This window comes from Balaenoptera ricei, chromosome 10, assembly GCF_028023285.1.
Source record: "Balaenoptera ricei isolate mBalRic1 chromosome 10, mBalRic1.hap2, whole genome shotgun sequence".
NCBI classification, from domain to species: Eukaryota; Metazoa; Chordata; class Mammalia; order Artiodactyla; family Balaenopteridae; genus Balaenoptera; species Balaenoptera ricei.
In genome coordinates this window covers 102,181,672-102,204,202 of record NC_082648.1, presented here as the reverse complement: position 1 = coordinate 102,204,202, position 22,531 = coordinate 102,181,672, and the positions used below count along the sequence as shown (strand labels likewise).

Here is a 22,531-nt window from a genome sequence, read left to right as displayed (position 1 = left end):
CGGCCTCCACCCCGGTGAACTTGGGGCCTTGTGTGCTGCTCCATCCGTCGACTTGATGGACTCCGGATTCTGAGGGGATGTCCTCAAGTGCAGCAATAAAAATATGTCTTCTTGAAAGGTATGACGTATGTGGCATTCGCCCAGGCGCTGAATCACGTCTTCACTGTGATTCACTAGCTATTGTACATTGGACACCAGAGGGATTCCACAGTGGAAGCGTCCACCAAACAAAATTGCAGGGTGGGTTTATTCTGAAAGCTCCCCAGTTGTTTTCAGTCCTTCAGTAAAAGGATGTGCCATTGTCCAAGCTCTGCCCCCGAGTCTGCTCTCATCCAGGAGGCTAAATTTTAATCTTCCTGACCTAGAGTTCAAGATCGCATTCTTAAAATAGCACCATTACATGTGAAAGAGAAAACTAACGCTGTCTCTCCAAGCTCCGCCTTTCATATTCTGGGAAAGAGCGTGGGGTTGAGACAGCAGGGGCCCAGTCCTGGCTTTGCCCGCTGCCACCTGCTTGGCCTTGACCCCTGACTCCCCCTCCCACGGCCAGAGTCTCCCAGACCCACACTTCGATCTGAGCCATATTCCTGGGGCCCCTCTTCCTCTCCATCTGTCCACCCCTCTGGTCCCTCCCCCATCATCTCTTAGCTGGAAGATTACAGTAGCCTCCACGCTGCATCCACTTTAAAAAAAAAAAGCTTTATTGGAATATAATTCACGAATCACATAATTCACTCATTTAAAGTTTACAGTTAAGTATTGTTTTGTACGTTCACAGATGTTTACAGCCGATCACCACCGTCGATTTTAGGACATGTTCATCATCTCAGAAAGAAACCCTTTGGGTATCATCCCCGCTGCACACCCCACCCCCAGGCCCTACGCAACCGCTAATCTACTCTCTGTCTTTATAAATCTACTTTCTGTCGCTATAGAGTTACTCATTCTGGACTTTCATGGGAATGGAGTTATATAACATGTGGTCTCATATGACGAGCTTCTTTCACTGAGCATGGTTTCAGGGTTCATCCAAGTTGTAGCGCGTGTCAGTACTCGATTCTTTCTTATGTCTGATTAATAGTCCGTTGTATGGGAGACCGCGTTTTGCATCCATTCACCAGCTGATGGGCACCGGGGTTGTTTCCACCTTTAGGCTCTTGTGAACAGTGTACTGCATCTCCTCGTGCCCCCTCTGGTTCATCCTCCGCCAGAGTAAGTGTCTTACAACTTGAACAAGATCACGGCGCTCCCTTGCTTGAGACCTTCCAGTGGTTTTCCGCTGCTCTCTGCGGGGCTGACCCTGCCCCCCCCCACCCCCGCTCGGCCCCCGACCCCCCGACCGTGCGGCTCCTTGGCTGTTACCCAGCAGGGCCTCGGGTACCGCGAGCATCTTGCTATTCTGGAGACTGCTGACCGTTATCCGTCCTCATCTTTTCATGCAAGTCCGGTATCTTTGCTAGACCGTAAGCTCCCTGCGGAGCAGGGGCTGCGCTGTTCCGCCCCCTCCCCCTGTGCTCTGAGAGCTGTGCCTTGTCGGGCTGGGTGCGTATTGGTTGAACGAGCAGCTGACTGTCAGAAGATGGGTGTGCGGATTGGTGGTGATGAGCCGCGTGGCCCAAGAGGCGTCCCTGGGAGTCATCCTTTGTTGGCTTGCAGTAAACAGATTTTTAAAATCGTATGTTCGGAATGAGCAGGCAGAGATGAATAAGACTAGAAGCTCCTTGGTCTCGGAAACCTCACAAGAGAGTGAGGTGTAGGTAACCATGTGTCAAGGAAATTCCAGAAAAGTTCTGTGAAAACCATGCCTTGCGGGCCCCTGGAGACGGAAGACAGCTTCCTGGGGGAGAGGGGTCCTCAAGGACGCCTGGGGCCGTGGACAGGAGCCGCTGGCCCAGCTGAGGGCTAATGGCCTGAGAAAACCTGCAGGTGCTGGTGAGTTTCTGGCAGTTGAACCATGGGAGAGAGACAGACAGACAGACAGCAGAGAAGGCAGGCTGGGGCCGGAGCCAGGAAGGCACCGAATGCCAGGTGAAGGGCCTGGGTTTTGTGCCAGGGCTGGGAAATGGCCAGGGGCTTTCAGGGCTCTGGTGCTGAGGGGAGATTAGAAGGGAGAAGCGTGAAGGAGGCCTGAACTCACTCCCAGCTTGCCGGCCATGTGAGCTCCCTGATGTCTGTCACCTGCGTAGGAGGCTCTTGCAGGGATGGTGGCACCCGTGTGTGACGTGGGAGAGGAGAGGAGGCTGCTGGACCCTGGGTGACCGGCACATAACAGGCTGTGAGGGCAGGGACTTGTGCTGACCCTCCCCCTCCTGCCTTCACTAGAGCTTCTTAGGGCTGAGAAGTTAGTGGGGGGACACTTCTGGAACCCTCTAGAAGATGACTCTGTGGACATCTCTGCGCGGTTGGTTTAAGGGAAAAAAATGTGTGTGTGTATATAACATACTTACATTTAGAGGTTATATTTTTATTGTTGACTTTGTTTTTATACTATTTGTAAAGTGTATAATAACAAATAGTAATTACAGTTGACCCTTGAGCAACGCGGGGGTCAGAGGTGGCGACCTTCTGCACAGACACTATGTATATAGTTGGTCCTACATATAAGGCAGGGCCTCTGTATCCGTGGATTCAACCACCCGTGGATCACATAGGACTGCAGTATGCACTACTGAAAAAATCTGTGTGTAAGTGGACCCGCATATAAGTGGACCCGCGCAGTTCAAACCCACGTTGTTCAAGGGTCAACTGTATATTGATTTGTGCCAATAAATATGCGTGAAGTCTATGCAGTGTATATAACATCAGTTGACAGTTTGTCCGGGATTATATTACTAAAATGAGAGGAAGGATTTGTTGAAATAAGACAAATAATTACCACGCCCCTGCTAAAGTAAAATCTTGCTGAGGAAGGCAGTGATTCTTGCTATTATTTCTGTAACATTAGGAGCTCAGGAAGAATTCGACTTTTAACAAAGTTTTTATTGTAAAAGCAACACCTGCTTGTTGGGGAAAAAATTCGCAGCGCAGACGTGAGAGTCATAAAACGTGACCCCTCTTCTGCCCCATCCTGTGTGTGGGCGAGAGCAGCGCTGGCTCTGAGGTGTGTTCGTAGGATGTGTTCTGTGCGCACGCGGCGTCTGTAACGTGGATAAACATGCTTAGTGGGTACGCTACTAAGCATGCTATACCTAAACTTGCTTTTGACACTTGACATTGTGTTCCGGACGTCTCTTGGGACCAACGCAGTTTAATTCCACAAACATTTAATGGGCTCCTGCCTGGTGGAGGACGCGGGGGTGATGGTGGGTGACGTGCTGTTGTTAGTAATAGCGGCATCTCCTGTTATAAGGCTTTACCCTTGCGAAGTGGTTTCGCTTGGTCTCTGCTTGCAGAAAGTTTCACATGTAGCTGGGGAGGCTGGCGTATCCACCGTTACCTCTCCCGTGAGCTCTCTGCAGGAGGGGTTTAGCTAGTGGGCTCAGCCAGCAGCAGACGGGGTGACGTGCTGTGATGAGGTGCATGGGATCGCTGTCAGGAGGTGACATTTGCACCTGTGGAGAAGCAGAGACGTTGCACACCCAGTGCCCTGCTATCTGCAGCACTGATATTCTTCAGCGGGTCTGTTCCATCATGTCTTTTTATTTGATTGTCGTGATCATCTCACGGCTTGGGTCAGGCGGGGCAGGTGAGAGAAGGGCAGCTTCCCAAGGTCAGGTGGCTTGGGACCCCCGGAGAGGGTGCCCCCTGTTTCAGTCCCTGCCTGGCCTCTAGCTGGCCCCCCTGCCACTAGGGTCTGACAAAGCGTAGCTGGAAGAGCAGAGGCCCGACAGTCAGGACACCAGGCTTCCTATCCCAGCTCTTTGCCTCCGGCTGTGTGGCCTCGAGCAAGTCATTCTGCCTCCTTGAGCTCTGTTTCCTCTCTGTAAAGTGGGTGTAGTAGTAGTAAAAACTACCTCACTGGGTTATTGAGATGGAGTCAGATCAAAGATGAGAAAGTGCATCTAAACTACCGAGCAGAGCACAGGGGTTGATTTGAAGAGAACTGCGCTGGCCGCATCAGCGACCCCAGGACGCCCCCGCCACGCCCTGCCCTGCACCTGGGGGGCTGGAGCCTTTGCACCGTTGCTGGTCCCCCTTCGGGGCGTATGCTGCTCATTCCTCCTGGTAGAGGGTGACGGTGACTGCGCCGCCTCCTCTGCCAGCCCAAGGAGGTGGCTCTGCTACGTTAGCCTCCTAAAACACCTGCTGTCGGAACTGTACAATTGATTTCAGTCAACTTTGAGTTTTTTCAAGGCGATGACTCTGATAATAACTTTGGTAATCCCATGATGCCTCCTTAGAACTGCTGGCTATGATTATGAGCCCTGTGATTTAGCCAGTGTTTCCTCCAACACCTTTGTCTATCCAGGACCGAATCGCGGGCTCCACTTGCGCGAGCTGATGCTGCACGTGGCTGCTGTCCGGTCCGCCAGCGAGCCCGGCTCGGGGCCTGAGCACGTGGCGGGGGGCCCTGCCCGCGGGGCCGCGTCGCGGGCACTCCCTGGTCATGCACGGAGGGCTTGAGGAGGCCCCTTCGCGGGGTGTCTGTTGGCTCGCCCTCCAAGGCCCTTGCCGCAGACACGGGAGGGCTTGGGGGGGAAGAGGCGGTTTTCTGGAGGAGGGTGCAGCTGCTGTTCGTCTTCTCCACACTGTTCGGAATTTACAGCTTGTAAGGAAATGGGACTCTGGATTGGACTTTCCTTGCAGAAGAGTCCCACTAAGAAGGCTTTTCACTTTTGTCTCCGAGAGGCGTGTAAGAAAGAGGTTAAGCACCGGCTTCACAACTGGGTAGACTGGAGTTGTGAACCCCGCTCCATGCTTCGAAGGCTGTAAAATGGGGTAACGGTGCAGCGCCCGTGAGACAGCCGAGCGCTGGCGTGTGGGGTGCTCGGGAAACGACGCGGACGTGGCGCCGGCAGGATTAAATGAGATGAGACGTGACACTCGGGCCACGGCGAGTCCTCAACAGGTGGGATCTGGGCGTCACAAGTCACAGCTTTCCCATCTGATGCTGACCCTGGGCCAGGCCCCTTCTAGCGCTCTCCACGGACCAACTCGGTCACTGTTCACACAGCCCTTTAGGGAAGGCCTGCTCTTAATTACCATTTTACTTGCGGGGGGGGGGGGGTGCGGCTGAAGCCCAGAGAGGTTGAGTGGCTTGTTGACATCACACAGCTGGCAAGGGGAGGAGCTGCGGCCCAGTTCTGGGCCCTTGTGGCCTCATGACCTTAGCCCCTACGCTGGAGCATGTGGCGGAGACATGACAACACTTTGTGCCCTGCATGTGAAAAGTTTGGTGTGTCATGTAACTCCAGGGCATGTGTTCCAGTAAAAGGAAATGGAGATAGTACGTCAGAGAGAACCACCAGCAGGTTAGCAGCTGTTTGTGATAATGAGTGGGAATTTTACCCTGAAGTGGAAGGTTGTGGAACTTGGGAGGGGGCCTGGGTCTGCATCCGGCCTCCACCTCTGGTACCGGGCTGGGGAGTGTGGGGCAGGCCAGGTGAAGTGAGGGGTCTTGGCAGTGTAGAAGCTGAGCCAGCGGCAGGCGGGAGGTTTGGACTTGACCCCGAAGCAAATACTCCTCCACGCTCTGCTTTGTCCTCCCCGCTGTGGCCTGAGCCCCTCTCTGGCTTGGCTCCTTCAGTAATTCCTGTTATCACTGTTGTTGTTGTTTTCTACTTTAAGGTGGACGCATCTTTCTCATTTTGAAACGGCCTCTATTCTCCAAAGGAACGAACATGCTTCCTTAAGTTTTTTTTTTCCCTTTGGGTCATTACTTATCGTTTGGTAGTAGTTTCCGAGTGTGTGATGAGAAATTGCTGATGCAGCTTTGTTCTGGTGATGACCTCTGACTGCCACCAGCGGGCGTCCCTGAAGCCTCAGATGGGCTGCGCTTTGCTTTTTGTTTTTTGCTTGGCACCTGTGTTGGTCTTGTTAAAGCGCAGCAGAAAGAAGTACATCCATGGGGGATTTTTTTTTTCTTTTTTTGTTCGGGGTTGAGTGGTCCTTAGCCCCCAGGTAAGATAAGGTCAGGTTGTGTGGGTCCTTGTCTCAAAGTGGGGACAGTGCTGCTTCCCTGGCAGGGTTGTCCCAAGGGTCAATGAGGACGCGTGTCTCGAGTGCCAGGTGTAATTCCTGGCTGGCCTGCAGCGGGGCAGCTGAGTAATAGGGGAGCTGTTATCAGTATAGTTTATTGACAATCATACGAGAAGCAGGGATCTGGCAGCGCCCCGGAGATGCTGTTGCCGTGGAGAGGTAGACGGGCAACTGTAGCTTTTTGTTGGGACAGAGACCTCTGGGTTGCTTCTTTGTCTCCACGGACGGGTGTGTCTGCAGCTGGGACCGGGCCCTAAATTTGGGATTTGGTCTTTGGACCCGAGACTTGGTCTGACGGCGTAAAACATAGGATGTGCAAGGCCGGGGGGGCCTTTGCGGGGCACCTCCCCAAGCCCCCTTTTTCCAACTGGAACTACGGCCCTGGGTAGAGGTGGTGATGGCACCCGGGGGCCCCGGGGGTCCCAGGGCTCCAGTCTTCCTGACTGCAGCGCGGCCACACGAGAAGCCCGTGGTTTTCCTTTAAGTCATTAGATTCTGTTCGCTGGTGTTTTGTTTCAGAAGCGGCTTGCCCACAAGGGTGGCCGCTGTTTGAGACGTGCTGGGGTCCCACACACGATGTCCTCGTGCCGACAGTAGGGCCGCTGGGGCACAACACGGTGGTTTTCAGAAGGTGGTCATACTTTCAGAGCAGCTGGCTTCCGGTTGGTACAAGTCGGGGTGGCAGCTCTGGCAGGACCAGTGCATTCTGGAACTGTCCGTTTTATGAAACTTATTGCATCAGATTGACTGTCGATCTCTAGGTGCAGGTACGTTGCAGGAGGATGAGTACCTGCCGGGCCTGCTTGCCGCCCAGACCGCCTGCGCGCGTGTCTGCACTTGGCGGTGGAGGTTGGTTGTGGACGTGTGTATGGCCGAGGCCGTAACCTACACGTTCACAAACAGGGAAGTGTCTATCAGATTTTGCAAAGTCACCCTCCAAAGTAGAAAAGGTGATAAAACACACTAATTTGGGGGGGATCAATCTTTAGGGGAAATAATGGCTGCTTTTTGATCTCTTGGGTGGAAGCAGCAGAAAGTTACTTGAAATGGCAGATGGGGGGTTGTCTGTTGGGGCCTCCCTGGGGGATACATCCCAGCAGGCCATCCATGGGGGACGCTGCCATCAGTTTGGGGAGAAGCTTTTTGCCCCAGGAAAGAGAACGAGGCAGGGGTGGGGCAGGCAGAGAGAGGAAGGGAGAGGGGTGTGTTTCTTTTCGATGTCACTCAGGCGGAAAGCCAATCTGCACATGTAAATGAACTTGAAAATGCAGTTAAAAATATATACATATTAGAGACTGTGATCCAGAATTTACTCTGAGATGCAGGTTACCAGGTGACAAGCCGCATTTCTTACAATCAGTGACACTAACTCTTCTCCGTGATTAATGCGTCTCAGTGGTGATAAATGCACCCCAGATGAACGCCGCATTATTCCTTAAGCTACGGCCCCGCTGAGTGCAGAGTTTTCTGTGCCTTCATCACCAACGTCCTTCTCCCAGCTGTCACTGCCAAGGGGACACGGGCTCAGGAAGTTTCCTCCAAGGGCTTGTCCTGGCTCGACAAGAGAGGTGACAAAACAGTCAGCCGTGTTGTTGTGGACAGAGGTCAGAGGGGCCCTGGACGCTGTTACGGCTGCAGGCGCTGGGAAGTGGGCACGTGGCAAAGAGTGCCCGGCTGGGTCTTAGAGCAGGATCTGGGGCCTGGGAGGCCAGGGAGGTGCAGCGTCCGGGGCTGGAAGGAGCCCCTGTGTCTCGTGCTCCTTTGTGTTTCCTCCGGGCCGTGCCCACCAGCGTGTGCAGAAGTGAGCGCTCGGATGGTGAGGGTGGCAGCCTCCGCTCGGTACTGAGTGGTGACATTCGGCACATGCTGCCGGGCGCCCAGTCTGTGCCGGGCACTGGGGACACGGCAGTGGACAGAACAGGCCCTTGAGATGTGCTCGCGATCCAAGAGGGGAAACAGGCAACAGGCGAAAAACATCATAAATGAGTTATGGAGTTGGTGGGAAGGTGACCAGTGCTCTGGCAGAGGGTAGAGCGGGGGAGGCGTGCGGGGCTGGGGGCAGGTGGCTATTTTAAATAGGGTGGTCGAGAGGGGCCTCAGGCCTTGGGGCTGGAGGAGTGAGCCCTGTGGCTCTGTGCAGGAAGAGTGTCCCAGGTAGAGGGAACAGCTCGTGCAAAGGCCCTGAGATGGGTCATGCCTGGCGTTTCCCGCGGAGGCCAGTGCGGCCGGGAGAGTGAGTGACAGGTGAGTGTGAGGGAGGAGGTCAGAGAGCTGATGGAACAGGGCGGCGACTGGTCTGTCCAGCACGGCTGACCCCCACCTTTAAATCACCGACTGGCCGTGATGAAGAAGAGGAAGCGGCCCTTTCGTGGGGCAGAATTTTGACTAGAAGCTGGAAGGTACCAGAAGGCCAATTTCAACTCCAGGTCTGGTGGAATTCCCTTACAGAGGGATCTGCCTGGGGCTAGAATTGGTTGTTCTGAGACCTTTGACCGCCAAGCCAGCACCTCATAGCCGAGGGGATGCGGCACCGACGCCAGCTGGGTGGGAGGCCAGGCTGGCTGGCCCTGTGCTGAGGTTCTGTGGTTCCGAAAAGCCCGGGCTCACCGGGGTTCCGTCCCCGACCAACCCCAACCTGAGATGCTCTGACCCTCGCAGGACCGCAGACTCCGACGCTGCGGGCGGGCCGGGGAGCAGGCTCACCGGGGTTCCGTCCCTGACCAACCCCAACCTGAGATGCTCTGACCCTCGCAGGACCGCAGACTCCGACGCTGCGGGCGGGCCGGGGAGCCGTCCTGCTGGGGAGACATGCCCTGCGGCGCGAGGGGATGGGGGGATGGGGGGGGGCGGCCAGGCCAGCGCCACCCCTGCCATCACTTGGCATGGGCCCCAGGCAGCCTGCTTTTTTGATTTTTTTCAAGAGGAGCCAGAAACCCATGTTTATGAGAAATCTGCAGTTTAGATGTGGGTGGTACATTACGGCCCTTTCTAGACGCATTGTCCCAAAGGACACTCCGCAGCCCAGACCGAACCTGCATCCTCTGGTCGCCCTTCCGAGTCCCCTCCTCTGGCTCCATCAGGCTGGCCGTGATCTGCTAAGTCCCTGCCTCCGTGTCCCCCGCTCACCATCCCGCGTGGTACCTACATTCAGAGCTACGGGGCGAGTTGGGGCGAGTTGGAGTCAGGTCGTGAGCCCTGAGGTCCAGCGAGCCCGCCGCCCTGGAGCCCCCAGCGCTGTTATGGGGGGAACAGTCGATGATGCTGCGACTAGAGGGCCGCTGGGTTTCTTCAAGAGCCTTCGTCGCTCATTTAGATACAGAAGTGGCGCTCAAACATATTTCTGTAAATAAAACAGTCCCGCCCCCAGCCCCGGCCCAAGTCGGTGGCTTGTTGAAGTTAGTTTATTAATGAGCCTGCTGAGTGGGCTTGAATGGGGGCTGCGCTCTCATATCGCGGATCTAATTATAAACACGAGGGACGGTACCAAATAAGCAGCCTTTAAAGGGAGAAGAGTCTGACAGCTTGGTTTAAAGTGTCCTTTAATGAACTTCTTTGGCACTTGTATCTTAGCAACACATTTTATTACGTCCCGGTGCAGCTGGACTCGGGCACGGTAATTTATCCCCCCCCCCCAGCTCCCCCCACTCTGACTTTCTTTGGGGATTGGAGGGAGGAATGTACTGACCCGATTTTTCATGGCTGGGTTTGCATCCCTTCTGCTTTGTTTAGTTGATGAAAAAGGCAAACAGGGTGCCGGGAGCAGGGGACCTTGCTGGCCGGCAGGAGGGACGGTGGCCCCAGCCTGGAAGGTGGGCGGCCGCCCAGCTCGGATGCCGGTGTCGCAGGCTGCCTTGTGGACATGCTGAATCTCTCCCCAGCGCACCCTGGGTTTGGGTATTTTTATCTGGACTTCTTTCCTGTTTTGACACTAATTTGGATACGGCGGAAGTAGGGACATTTGCAAATCTTTCCTCGTAATCAGCAAGCCTGTAAGTGGGGATGGGAAGTGTTCTAGATGAAGTGGACATGGGGGAGGGCAGCACAGGAGCAGGGCTGGGGCACTGGGCTGGGGGGACCTTCCAGCCTGGCTGCTCCTGAGCCCAGGGACCTCGGCCGGTACTTCCCTTCCCTGAGTCTTAACTCTCTCTTGTCTGCTGTATGAGGCTCCTGCAGCTGCTGTAACAGAGCGCCACATGCCGGGCAGCTTAAATTTACTCCCTCCTGGTCTGGAGGTCGGAAGCCTGAAATCAAGGTGCCGGCACGGCCGCGCTCCCTCCAGAGCCAAGGGGAGGATCCTTCCTGCCGCTTCCAGCTCCTGGGGGCTGCTGGCGCTCCTGGGCTCGCGGCCGCACCACTCTGGTCTCTGCCTCTGTCTTCACGTGGCCATCTTCCCTCTGAATCTGTGTCTTTTCTTCTTACAAGGACCCCAGTCATTACATTTAGGGCCCCCCAATCCAGTATGAGCTCAACCAATTATATCTACAAAGACCCAGTTACCAAATAAGGTCACACTCTGAGGTTTTGGGTGGATGTGAATTCTGGGGGGACACTGTTTAACCCACTGTATCTACCAGTTGAAGCTAGTCACGCCTGCCTCAGATTATGGTTGGGGGTCCAAGTAGGTGGAGGCTCTCCCTGCCGACCCTGCCAGGGCCGCCTTCCCTACAGCCAGGAGCCGAGATGGAGAAATGAAGGTAACCTGCCCCGTGGCAGGGGTGGGCTGCTGTGTCCGCTGAACACGTTACCTTCTGCGGGTGGGAGGAAGGAGCCTGCACTCCCCTGTGGCAGGTGAGAATGTGCCTTTACTGCTTCCAACAACTTTGAGTCCTACTCCCGTCCCCATTTTTTTTACTTTTTTTTTTTTTTGGCAGCGCACAGCCTGCGGGATCCCAGTTCCCCGGCCAGGGATTGAACCCAGGCCCCCCTGCAGTGGAAGTGCGGAGTCCCAAACACTGGACCGCCAGGGAATTTCCACCGTCCCCATTTTTCAGGGGAGGAAACTGAGGCTCACAGGGGTGCAGTTACTCATCCAGGGGCTTAGCTTCGGCTGACATGAACCAGGGTGGTCTGAGTCCCCAGCCCCTGCACCGACTGTGTATCATCATACCGGCTGCCACCAAGACAGAACACCCAGCCTGCGCAAGCAGCTGGCCCCTGGGACGTCCCCAGCCCAGGGACGCCACACGTGTGTATGGCATCTGAGGTTCACCAACGCCCCCCTTCACCGTATCTGATGCCATGTGGCCCTTGGCACCTCGGGGAGTGGTGCATTGGGGGGGGGGGTCCCTGTTGCACTGAGGGTGAGGATGCCAAATCCCTGCTGCATCCCCAGGGCTGATGGATAAGCTTTGATCGTTCTGAGTCAGTTTCTGCATCTGTAAAATGGGCTAACACTTTACCATCTTCCTCAGAGGGTAATCGTGAGGGTGAGGTGAAAAAACACAAGGGGAAATCCGGCCTGTGGGCTCAGAGGGCTGGATGTGGGGCCCACAGCATGAGCAAGAGGCCCCAAGGGTCACGTGACAAAGGGCGGGATGTCATCCCGCCAAACTGTGTAGCTGGTTGCCCAGCAAGTTGCCTGCCCAAGCGGCCCCTTTGCACATGTGCATCCCATCCCCCCAAAAGGTCCTGGAGTCCAGGCGAGACTCAGGATGAGCCGTGGCAGTTGCCTCCCAGTGGACACACGTGGGTCCACGTCCTGCCTCTGCCTCTGCAGGCTTGGCCGTAGAGACCTCTTCTGCCCCGTGCCCCGGGCCGCGCGCACGTGTGCTCTCCTGGCTCCCAGACCCTGCCGACAGGTCGGGGTTTAACCGTCGTCCTCTAGGCAGTGCCTCCGTGACACCCACTGCCCTGGGCCCCTGTTCTGTGCCTCCAGTACCCGCCCCCCCCCCATGCTGCTGCTCCGGTGATTACTAGGGAGTGGGAGCTGCGTGAGGTAGGGCCCCCCCGAGGCCTCTCCTGTCCCACTGGCTCTGGGCACATTGCAGGAGCTGGCCAATGGCCTGGCCCCTGGGGGACTGGCCGTGTGTGGTTTGTAAAGGAATCCTTTTCCCCTGGGCCACTCTTTAATCAGGTGCTTCAGTGTGGACCTGCGGAAACATTTGTTGAAAGACCATTGGTCATTCAGTTGGTCATTCAGCCGGTATTCAGTGAGTGACCAGTGTGTCCTGGGCGCCAGGTGACCGTGGCCTGAGAGGTAAAGAGGAGGAGGTGGCCTGGGGTCATCGTTATTATCAATATTGTCGTCATCAGTAAAAGTCTGCTTTACCCCATGTAGGTGCTTGCGTGTCCTTTTACCCCTGCCCCCCACCCCGCTCCATCCACCCCTCCTAATTCACTAGGTCCTGCCCTGTGGCAGATGTCAGGGACTTGGATGTACACAAGACACGGCCTCTGAGAACAAGAGTGAGAGGGAGATGCGGGGAGAGGGAGGGAGGGAGGGAGGAAAGGAGGGAGGGGGAGCGAGCAGGCCGACAGCAGCTGCACCCAGTTGTCACGGGGGCTCCGGTACAAGCCTCTGGGGTGAAGCTTCCGGTAGGGGTGGTGGTGCTCAGTTCTCGCTGGGAAGCATTAGGGTGTGAATCTGCCCATTTGACAGATGAGGAAACCGACAGATGAGAGCGATTAGGTGACCTGCCCAAGGCCCACAGCGAGTGAGGGGCAGCACCTGGATTCTGGAAGCATCTGCTTGACTGCAGGAGGCCCTCTTATCCCCACTTTGCAGATGAAGAAACTGAGGCCCTGCGAGGCCAAGTAACTTTCCCACGTCACCAGCTCCAGGTCCCCAGCCAGGTCTTCGAGCCCAGAGCTTTCCCGTCCCCTGGGCTGTGCTGGAGGAGGAGTCCTGCAGCCGCGGATGGAGGAGCCCGGCCCGCCGTCCTGACCTCGAGCTGGCTCGGCCGCGCTCACACTGCCCGTTCCCTTCCCTTCCTGCTGTCCGCTCCCCTCCCAGCTGAGTCCAGTTCAGGCTGCAGCTCGTTCGCGTTGCTCTGCGCCCATCACCACCGTCCTTCCGAGCATCCACTCTGACCCGGCGGGCAGGGCAGCGCTGTCCTTACCTGCCACGTAAGCTTCAAGTGGCTCTGTCCAAACCCTTGCAGAATCCTTCCCTGGAGGGGAAGTTAGCGGTACTTCCTAAGACTGCAGAGGGCGTGGAGGGACGGGAATTGCACGGAGCTGAATTTTGTCCTAACCTCAAGAACTTTCGAAGGATCAGGGTGTGCAAGGAGAGAGCTGGCTACCCCAGGAGGTAACAAGCTTCCGCCACAGTGAGGGATGCTGGGGGTGTTTGCACATGGGGTTAGACCGGGCCAAGTGGGGTCCCCTACGACCAGGAGTCGGCCCAGCAGTCTGAGCAGTCTGTGGCCCCGGCCACGGCTCCGTTCTTTAGGTTGCTCATCGACACGTTTACTAAGTGCATTCTGGGAGGCACCAAAGGAAGGGAAGTCCAGGGTTCTTGGCAGCCTCTTCCCCCTCCAAACCCAGCTGACCCCCTGGCCAGCACAGAAAAACCAGTGGGGACGCTGTCCCGTGTCCCCAGGTGAGTCCTCCTGCCATGTGCCTGGATGGAGGCCAGCAGAGCCAAGAGTCAGGCTGGAGGAGGGGGCCGCATGGGGCACAACTTGGAGGCGGGGGGTGGGGGGGGAGGCGATGGAGGCGGGGGAGGCGATGGAGGCGGGGGAAGCTGGGGAGGTGATGGAGGCGGCGAGCGGCAGCACAGAGCCAGCTGCCAGCCAGGACACGGCCTCTGGAAAGACCCCTCCTTCTCCAGGAAGGTTTACTCATTCTCACTTCACATCCTTGGTGCACAAAGGCGAAAATTACAAACGTTCATGGCTGACTTGTGCCCCACCTGGAGTAAAGCCCGCTTGCACTGCTCTGGACAGCAGCTGAGGCTGTCCCTGCCCCTCATGGACAGGTCCCCCGTGACAGCCCCAAGAGGTGGGCAGGCCCAGAAGTGGGCTCAGGAGGGGGACCTGTGTTGACCCCACTGTTGACCGTTGCAGCTTCCCTTCGGAGGTGCACAGAGCTCGCCTCGGGCGGGCAGTTATTGGACTTTTGCCTTTTCTTTTTCTGTTAACACGCCATGGATTTGTTAAGTAACACTGAATATTCCATTGTGGAAAAAGTATATAAAACATAGGATTTACCATCCCAACCATTTTCAAGTGGACAATTCAGTGGCGTTAAGTACATTCACAATGTTATGCACCCCTCACCGTCATCTCTTCCCAAACTGAAACTCTGTCCCCACTCAACACAACTCCCCATCCCCCTCCCCCAGCTCCTGGCAACTGCCCATTCTACTTTCTGTCTCTGAATTTGATGACTCCCGGTCCCTCTCTAAGTGGGATCATACAAGGTTTGTCCTTTTGAATCTGACTTATTTCACTGAGCATAATGTCCTCGAGGTTCACCCATGTTGTAGCCTGTGTCGGTGCTTCATTCCTTTTTAAGGCTGGATAACATTCCATCCTATGTGTACACCACCTCTTGTTTATCCATTCACCTGTTGATGGACGTTTTAGTGATTTCCACCTTTTGGCTCATGGGAATAATGCTGCTGTGAACGTGGGGATACGGGTATCTGTTCAAGTCCTTGCTTTCAGTTATTTTGGGTACATACCAGAAGTGGAATTGCTGGGTTGGACTTTTGCTTTTCATCCTAGACAAACCCACGGCAGAGAGAAGCCTGAGCGGTTCCCTGGGTCGTCCCGAGTGTAGACAGTCTAGGGTCAGCCCCCTCCATCCGACCGACGTCCTGTGACCTTGGGATCCCTAGTTTTGACATCATCATCTTCTAGGGAACTTGGGGTGTCCCCGTTGGCTTCCCAGCCCCTGGCCAATCTCTGTACTGTGGAGGTGGGTGTGGGTCATGTCGATGCAGCAGAAGCATCCGTGAAGCCTGTCGGCTCCTTCAGTGCACACTTTACAAAGGGGAGTTCGCGTCTGCAAGGATTTCTCCTGCTAGAGTTTTGTGTTGACATTAAAAACATGGACAATGGGCTTCCCTGGTGGCGCAGTGGTTAAGAATCTGCCTGCCAATGCAGGAGACACGGGTTCGAGCCCTGGTCCCGGAAGATCCCACATGCCGCGGAGCAACTAAGCCCGTGCGCCACAACTACTGAGCCTGCGCTCTAGAGCCCACGAGCCACAACTACTGAAGCCCGTGCGCCTAGAACTTGTGCTCCGCAACAGAGTAGCCCCTGCTCGCTCGCCGCAACTAGAGAAAGCCCGCGCACAGCACCGAAGACCCAACGCAGCCAAAAATAAATGAAATAAAATAGATTAAAAAAAAACGGACATTAAACATGTAACCTGCTTGTGGTAGTTTGTGCAGACGTTACAGTATGTGATTTATTTTCCATTTTTTTTCTCTTACAATGATTAGTTAATGCAGATATGGGACCGATTCCCTGGAGTCCTCTCACTCATTAACGACTAACATCTATACAGCGGTGTTTTGGTGTATCCAGCACTGCCACATATATTAACCTACTGGAAGGTCACGTTTCACGGGTGAAAAAGCCATGTCCACGGCCCCCATGGGTAAGAACCCAGAGGAGGGAGGCCCATGGGCTTGGGAGGCCGCTTCCTGGAGCCACTGTCACCACGGCCGAGTCTTGCTCATTCCCTGACCAGGGGTTCAGGGATGTCATTGTTGAAAGGTTCCTCAAGTCTGCTCACGCAGTGGCTGGCTCTTTGAGTGGTTCCTCAGCTGGGCTCCCTCGCTGTGCTGGCCTGGCCGGGCCCAGGGCGAGGTCCGCCCCCGCCGGCTTGTACACAGGTTCCTCCCGACGCGCGGAAAAGAGCAGCAATCCACAGACTCTTCGCAATTAAACTTCTCTTTCTGGCATTAGTATTTCTTCAACTTTTGTTGTTTGGGCTCTAGCAGAGGACAAAATGACACAAGAAGTAGCAGACAAAAACGTACAGTTGGCTGTGATTATTTTGAAGACTCGGAGGATGTCTGTTTTTTTGTGTGCAGATAAATGCAGTTCTGTCTTCTACAGTAAAGTCTTTTCTTGGTGGGATTAGATATGTCAGTAGTTCATGGTGTTCTGCAGTATGTTACCTCTAGGCTCTGCTTTCTAGATAAATTTGACAGATGCTGACCAATTTCTCCAAGGATTCCCTCTTCATCATTGCCACTGGTTGAGTCCTTTCTGTGACAGCAAGCTTACTACCTCTTGACAAGTCCACCCAGGCCTGGACAGATCTGAGTTTCAGGGCAGTCCACCTTGCTTTGAGGCCCGTCAGTTCTCATACTTCCCATCCATCCATCTACCCACCGGGGGAGACCTTTATGATCCATCGACCGGTAGGCAATGGAGTTCGTGTGTGTGCGTGCGTGTGTGTGCATGTGTGTGCGTGTGTGTGTGTGTTGGGAGCTCCATAGAATTAGGAATCATAAGCCTCAGTGTCTGCCATCAGGGAGCCACTCATTACCATGGAGAGCAGTTAGGCAGCAGCCTGGGATCAGGATGTGATGACCAGAGATGGCAGCCAGCTGTGCTCCAGGAGGTCAGAAGACGAGGAGACTTCTTTCTCTAAACCTTGACCCTGAACAGTTCCGTGTGGTTTCAACTCTCAGGTCCCATCTCTGATCCTTGTTTGTCTTGTGACCTTCAGCAGGTTATTGACTATCCTTCAGCTTCCTTTTACTCACCTGAGAAGTGGAGATAATACGAGCACTTGCCCGTAGAACTCGAAGGATGGGGCAGGGTGATGGATGGTAGGAGCTTAGCAAAGAGCCTGGTGCACAGTGAGGGCTCCGGAGAAACGAGTTCTCACCCTGTGTCTCTAGGCCAGGCCGTTATCCTCCGCTGCTGAGCTTCGGAGACACCCATCTCTCTCACTTTTTCCTGCCTCTCCTACTCCAGTTCACCTCTCAGCAGCCTCCTGACTGCTCTCTTTGCCTTTAGGGTCTGTCTTCCACACCACCACTAAGGTTGTCTTTTTAAAGTATAGTCCTTAGGTGACTTCTCTGTGCTTAAAAAGCATGTCCCACAGCCCACAGCCCACAGCAAGAGCTTCACATCTTCCTTAACCTCTTGCCCAGGTGAGCTGAGTCAGACAGGAGCTGCTGTGTTGAAGCTGGGGCCGGGCCTAGAGCCCCACCATACAGCCTCAGGTCCAACTCCAGGACCATTGGCAGGTGGAGACACCTGGGGCAGCGGGGAACACAGTCTGTAAGTCAGTAACTTGAGGAAGAACATTCAGAAGTTCTTTGCAGTCAATAGACAGGGCCTTTCATTTTCTGGTTTCAGATAACTTCTTCACCCTCATCTCCCAACACGGAGTTGTTAACCATTTCCCAGACATACTAAATGCCTGTGGGTCACAGGTCTTAACCTAGGGCAGCACTCCTGCCTGGACGGCCCTTCTCTCTTGAACAAGATCCTGCCCACCCCCCGAAGCCCAGATTAGCTCCTTACCCTCAAGAAAGGCACCTCTGGATTCATGTGGATTGGGTCCTACTGGTGGTAATGATGGTCACGGTGGTGATGGTGGTGGCGGTAGTGATGATGATGGGGCCAAAGGGGATGGCAGGGATGGTGATGCTGGTGACTATGGTGGTGAGGATGGTGAGGATGGTGATATTGGTGGTGAGGATGATGAGATGATGGTAATAAAGGGGATGGTGAGGATGATGGTGATGGTGATGATGGTGATGGTGATGATGATGGTGATGATGGTGATGGTGATGATAAAGGTGATGGTGATGATGGTTATGGTGATGATAAAGGTGATGGTGATGATGGTGATGGTGATGATGGTGATGATGGTGATGGTGATGATAAAGGTGATAGTGATGATGGTTATGGTGATGATAAAGGTGATGGTGATGATGGTGATGGTGATGATAAAGGTGATGGTGATGATGGTGATGGTGATGATACCGTCAGTGATGATGGTGGAACTACCATGGATTGGCCACTTCCTGTGGTAGGTCTGAGTGTTTCCACTTTAACTTACTTACCATCACAACACATCCCTATGAGGAAATATCATCCCCACTAGACACTGGAGGGAACAGAGACACCTATCAGGTGCTAGTGCCTCTCAGTCTTGGCTTTATTACTTTGTGGCGATCAGACTCCTCAGTAAAATGTCTGTGTCTGACACACAGGCTCACAGCAGTTACATTTGAATTAATGGATAGTGGATGTGCCTTAGAAACCGTAAATGTGATGGAAATGTTGTTGCTGTTATATTATGTCCTAAAGACAAGATGTTTGTGTAAAGAAGAAGAAAAAAGCTTTAAAAGTTCTAAAGTCACGGATCTTGACACCTAGGCAACAAAGTCCCTTGTGTACCACCTGGGAACCCCCTACAGAGTTAAAAACAAGATGACTTCAAACACAAAATGCTGCCAACATTACTTTTAAAGACTGTGGGGCTCAGATTGCGCATTTCAGTGCAAATGCATCTTTCTTTGCAGTTATTTTTGTGACATTTGATGTCACTCAGTAGGTCTGAACATCCCAGGTCAGCTCCTTGGAAGCTGTCTGTTCCTCTTCTGTCTGAGCCTGCAGTTCTGTTGGCAGCCAGCGGGCACCGCTGAGGTCCTGGAAGGAAATCACAGGCATGGAAAATGGTATATGATTTTTCTTGAAAATTAAAACTTTAAATGAAAAACAACAACAAGATAAGTAATCCTACCACCTTAAAAATGTACTTGATAAATTGTGGAGCAAGATTGAATACAGATAAGTATACTTGTCAAGTATTTTCACTGACATAATTGCTACTTAACATATTTTTTAACTCTCAGGTGACCCTTTACTCTTGACTAGTGGTTTCAGGCTTTGCAAAGACTCGGGCCCTGCTTGAATCTTCGCTCAGGGTCCCTCAGAGCCTGCCCCTTGACTGCCTGCATCTGAATCTCCCAGGAGCTCGTTTGCCAGCAGATGCCTGGTGTCACCCCACACTTGTGGAACCAGGAGCTTCACCACTGGGCCCAAGAGTGTGTGTGACGGGCTCCCCGCAAGATTCTGGAGCCCCTGAAGTGTGAGAGCCAGGGCTCAGGGTGAGGATAACCCTTCCCCTGGCCACCTGACCAAACAGAAAGGTATGGACAGCATGCTTCTTCAGCCCTTATTGGATCTGTTCCTCTTTTGTGCTGATGATGGTGATTCTTGTGGTGATGGTGGTGATGGTGGTGGCGGTGTTGATGATGGTGGTGATGGTGGTGGTGATGATAGTGATTTTGTGATGGTGGTGGTGATGGTGGTGGTGGTGATGGTGGTGGTGATAGTGGTGGTGGTGATGGTGGTGATGATGGTGATGGTGATGATAGTGGTGGTGATGATAGTGATTTTGTGATGGTGGTGGTGGTGGCGGTGTTGATGGTGGTGGTGGTGGCGGTGTTGATGATGGTGGTGGTGGTGGTGGTGATGGTGGTGGTGTTGGTGGTGATGGTGGTGATGGTGGTGGTGTTTATGATGGTGGTGATGGTGGTGGTGGTGATGGTGGTGGTGATGGTGGTGGTGGTGGTGATGATGGTGGTGATGATAGTGATTTTGTGATGATGGTGGTGGTGGTTGTCATCCGTTGCTATAACCTCAGGGGAAGATTGAGGAGATTAGAGCCTGGAAGGAGAGGCCCAGCTCGAGTCCTCAGATTGCTCGTCTCACACACTTGGGTAAGGCGTGGAAACTTCCTGAACCGCATTTACCCTGCCTGCAAAAGGAAGTAGCAATATCTTTACTAGCTGTAAGGCTTCTGCAAATATTAGTGGTTTTATTATTCAAACTTAGAGGACTGTACTCGATTCTAATCATGTGACATCTTTACGTAAAGAGGGAGAGGTGGAAGGAGGGCTAACAGTTTGTGAATAGTCTGATGTCAGGCTGTTGTCTCTTATATTTGATGTATTTAGACATTTCCGTTCACTTGCATTGGTCCCTCTAGGTTGAATTTTAAAACATATTTCTTTTAAAACTTTAAAAAACAAACACAGAAAGTGCAAAAGATAATCTAGAGTTGTCGTCACCTGCCCTTTGGCCTGGGTCCCGTGTGCCCTGTCCTGGCTCTTCCAGGCTTGCCGCTGGTACCCGCGGGCCGCCCCTCCTCACAGCCTTTGCTCTGCTCTCCTCGCGGGGGGCCTTGCCGCTCACCGTGCTGCCACCGCCGCAGCCTCTGCCCGGGTTGGTGAGCTCCCCGGGCCGAGTGGCCTGGGCGGCTGGTCCTCGCCAAGAGTCACCAGCCAAGGCTGAGGAGTGAAAGCAGCCCGGCTCTCTTTTCCCATTTTAGGTCATTGAATAGGTTTCCCCCCACTTTGCCTTTGCTCCATCCAAATCAGATTTTGTTTCGTCCACTGGAGCTTCATCTCCTAACTCCGCTGGCTTTGATCTCGCTGTCGCAGTTGAGACATCTTCTCTTGCCGGCTGCCCCTTCGCCCCAGGTGCCTCCTTCCTGACACAGAGCCTGAAGCTCCTGTAATACATACTCACCCCTAATGAGCTACTTAAAAAATACGCATTGATTTCTAGATAAAAATCACAATTAATTTTAAATGCCCTCTGTAAACCTTGTTACAAATAATTGCCAGAAACACACAAAGTCTGAAATTAATGAAAATCGACAGCCTCATTTGATGCAGGGTGAGCTTCTCATTTTTTCAGTTATGTATCTGAGCCATGTGGCTATTGCTTGGGCAGAAGCCGTGGCTACGAGATGCCGGGCGGGGGGATTTGCTGGAGGACACCATGCAGGCGTGGGAAGAACATGGGTTTGGAGTTGCCCAGTCGCTGCTGGCCGCCCTGCCTCCTCTTTTGGTGGTTGGATGACCTTCTGAGCCTCAGGCTCCTCATCTGTGAAATGGGTTTAGTAATAGCAGCCTCCCAGGATCGCTGGCCAGTGATGGCAAGGATGTGCCCGGTCAGAGTCAGTGGTCCGGGCTTAGTCTCACCCATCTTCCTCCCCACTCTCCCTGCGGCAAACCAGCCTTGCGAAGTCTCCATGGTTTCATTCATTCCCTCCCTCCCTCACTTCTGCTGCCAGATAAACAGAAGCTGACAGGAGGCAGAGAGGACGGGGATGCCAGACAGTTCCTGTCATCTGGACAAAAGCACTGGCCTGGGGGTGGGGGAATGACTTGGTCCAGGCCAGGCCTGCAGACCCATCCATGAGGACCTGTTTCCACCATCCCCACTCCTGTGCTCTCGAGGCTGGCAGGGTGGTCGGAGTTGGCGTTTTCCGAGGCAAGGGGAGCCGGCTGAGGGCCGTGGCTGGGAAGCTCTGTGATCACCTACCCTCCTGGTGTAACGCAAGCCCCTCTCTCCGCACTGGGTGGGTGTGTAGGGTGAGGAAATCCTTCTGCAGGATTGCTATAGTAACTGGATGCGTTTATATTAAGTTGCATTCATGGTCAACCCTTTGTCAGTTTCCATTCCAGAATTCTCAGAGTCACGCCGGTGTGTCCTTGAGCAGAGCGCCCCGTAGCCTTCACATCTCCACATCGGTCCCCATGTGGCTATTGTTGAGGCCCACGGAGGAGCCAACGCCACCTCCCTCCCCCTCCCGCTTCCTGGAGGAGCACAGGTGCAGGGCCAGCCCCGCCCAGGACTGACTCTCAGGTCCTGCCCTTTACTGATGGCAAGTGCTGGGCCGGTGCTTGGCATCCTCAGCACCTCGGTCTCCTCCGTCTGCAGGCAGGTAGAGGGGCTTCTGCCTAATCGTGAGGCTGTTTGTTCAGTGTTGGGAAAACAGGCCAGCAGCACAGGGCCCCTGCCCTCGACGAGCTCACAGCCAGGTCTGGCGACAGATCAGAGCAGCCCAGCTGGTGAGTGGAAGTGGGGGGCTCAGAGGTCTGTGGGGGTCCTGAGAAGGAGCCACCGGTCCAGCCAGGGGTGCAGGAGACTGCATCCCCGAGAGGGTGAAGGGGACACAGGAAGGGTGCTTAACAGATCATGCAGGCTCCATTGTGACAGTTTCTCGCCTCCCTCCCTCCCTGCCTCCCTCTGTGTCTACTTCCCTTCTTCCCTCCCAGTCCCCAGGTGTCTCTTTCCTTCTGTCTGTCTCTCTCTTTGGAAGCTCTGGACAGTAAACGCTGGTTCCGCATGAGATTCCTTCTATGCCTTTGGTCCCAGAGACAAATAAATGGCACCCCCCCCATGTCTCTGCAGACAGTGGCTACAGAGAGGAGAGAACAAAGCTCGGGAGTTACTTATTTATTTCTCGCTTTGCAGAAATGTTTATTGGAAAGCAGCGCGGCAAGGTGGAATGGTTTGATTTGATTAGCAAGTCTAAATATATTAGCAGCAAGACAGAAACGATATTACAATTAGCGGTAATTAGCTGTGCTGATGACTCTGGGTGGCAGTGCCGGGTGACAGATGTTGCTTCCTGGTCCCGGGTTAGACTGGGAGGGCACGTCTACCCTTGT

The 22,531-nt window shown here is 54.2% G+C and overlaps 1 protein-coding gene and 2 long non-coding RNA genes across 4 annotated transcripts in view; all 3 read left to right on the top strand.

Moving 5' to 3' along the window:
* Nucleotides 1-22,531, top strand: part of PHF21B (PHD finger protein 21B) — a 98,984-nt gene that overhangs the window by 4,874 nt on the left and 71,579 nt on the right. The gene's annotated exons all lie outside the window — the stretch shown is intronic.
* On the top strand, nt 10,258-12,410 carry LOC132373659 (uncharacterized). The gene is made up of 2 exons (XR_009505472.1): nt 10,258-10,926; nt 11,010-12,410. It is a non-coding gene; the product is annotated as an uncharacterized LOC132373659 (long non-coding RNA).
* Nucleotides 19,709-21,871, top strand: LOC132373658 (uncharacterized). Its single transcript, XR_009505471.1, has 3 exons — nt 19,709-19,786; nt 21,530-21,687; nt 21,798-21,871. It is a non-coding gene; the product is annotated as an uncharacterized LOC132373658 (long non-coding RNA).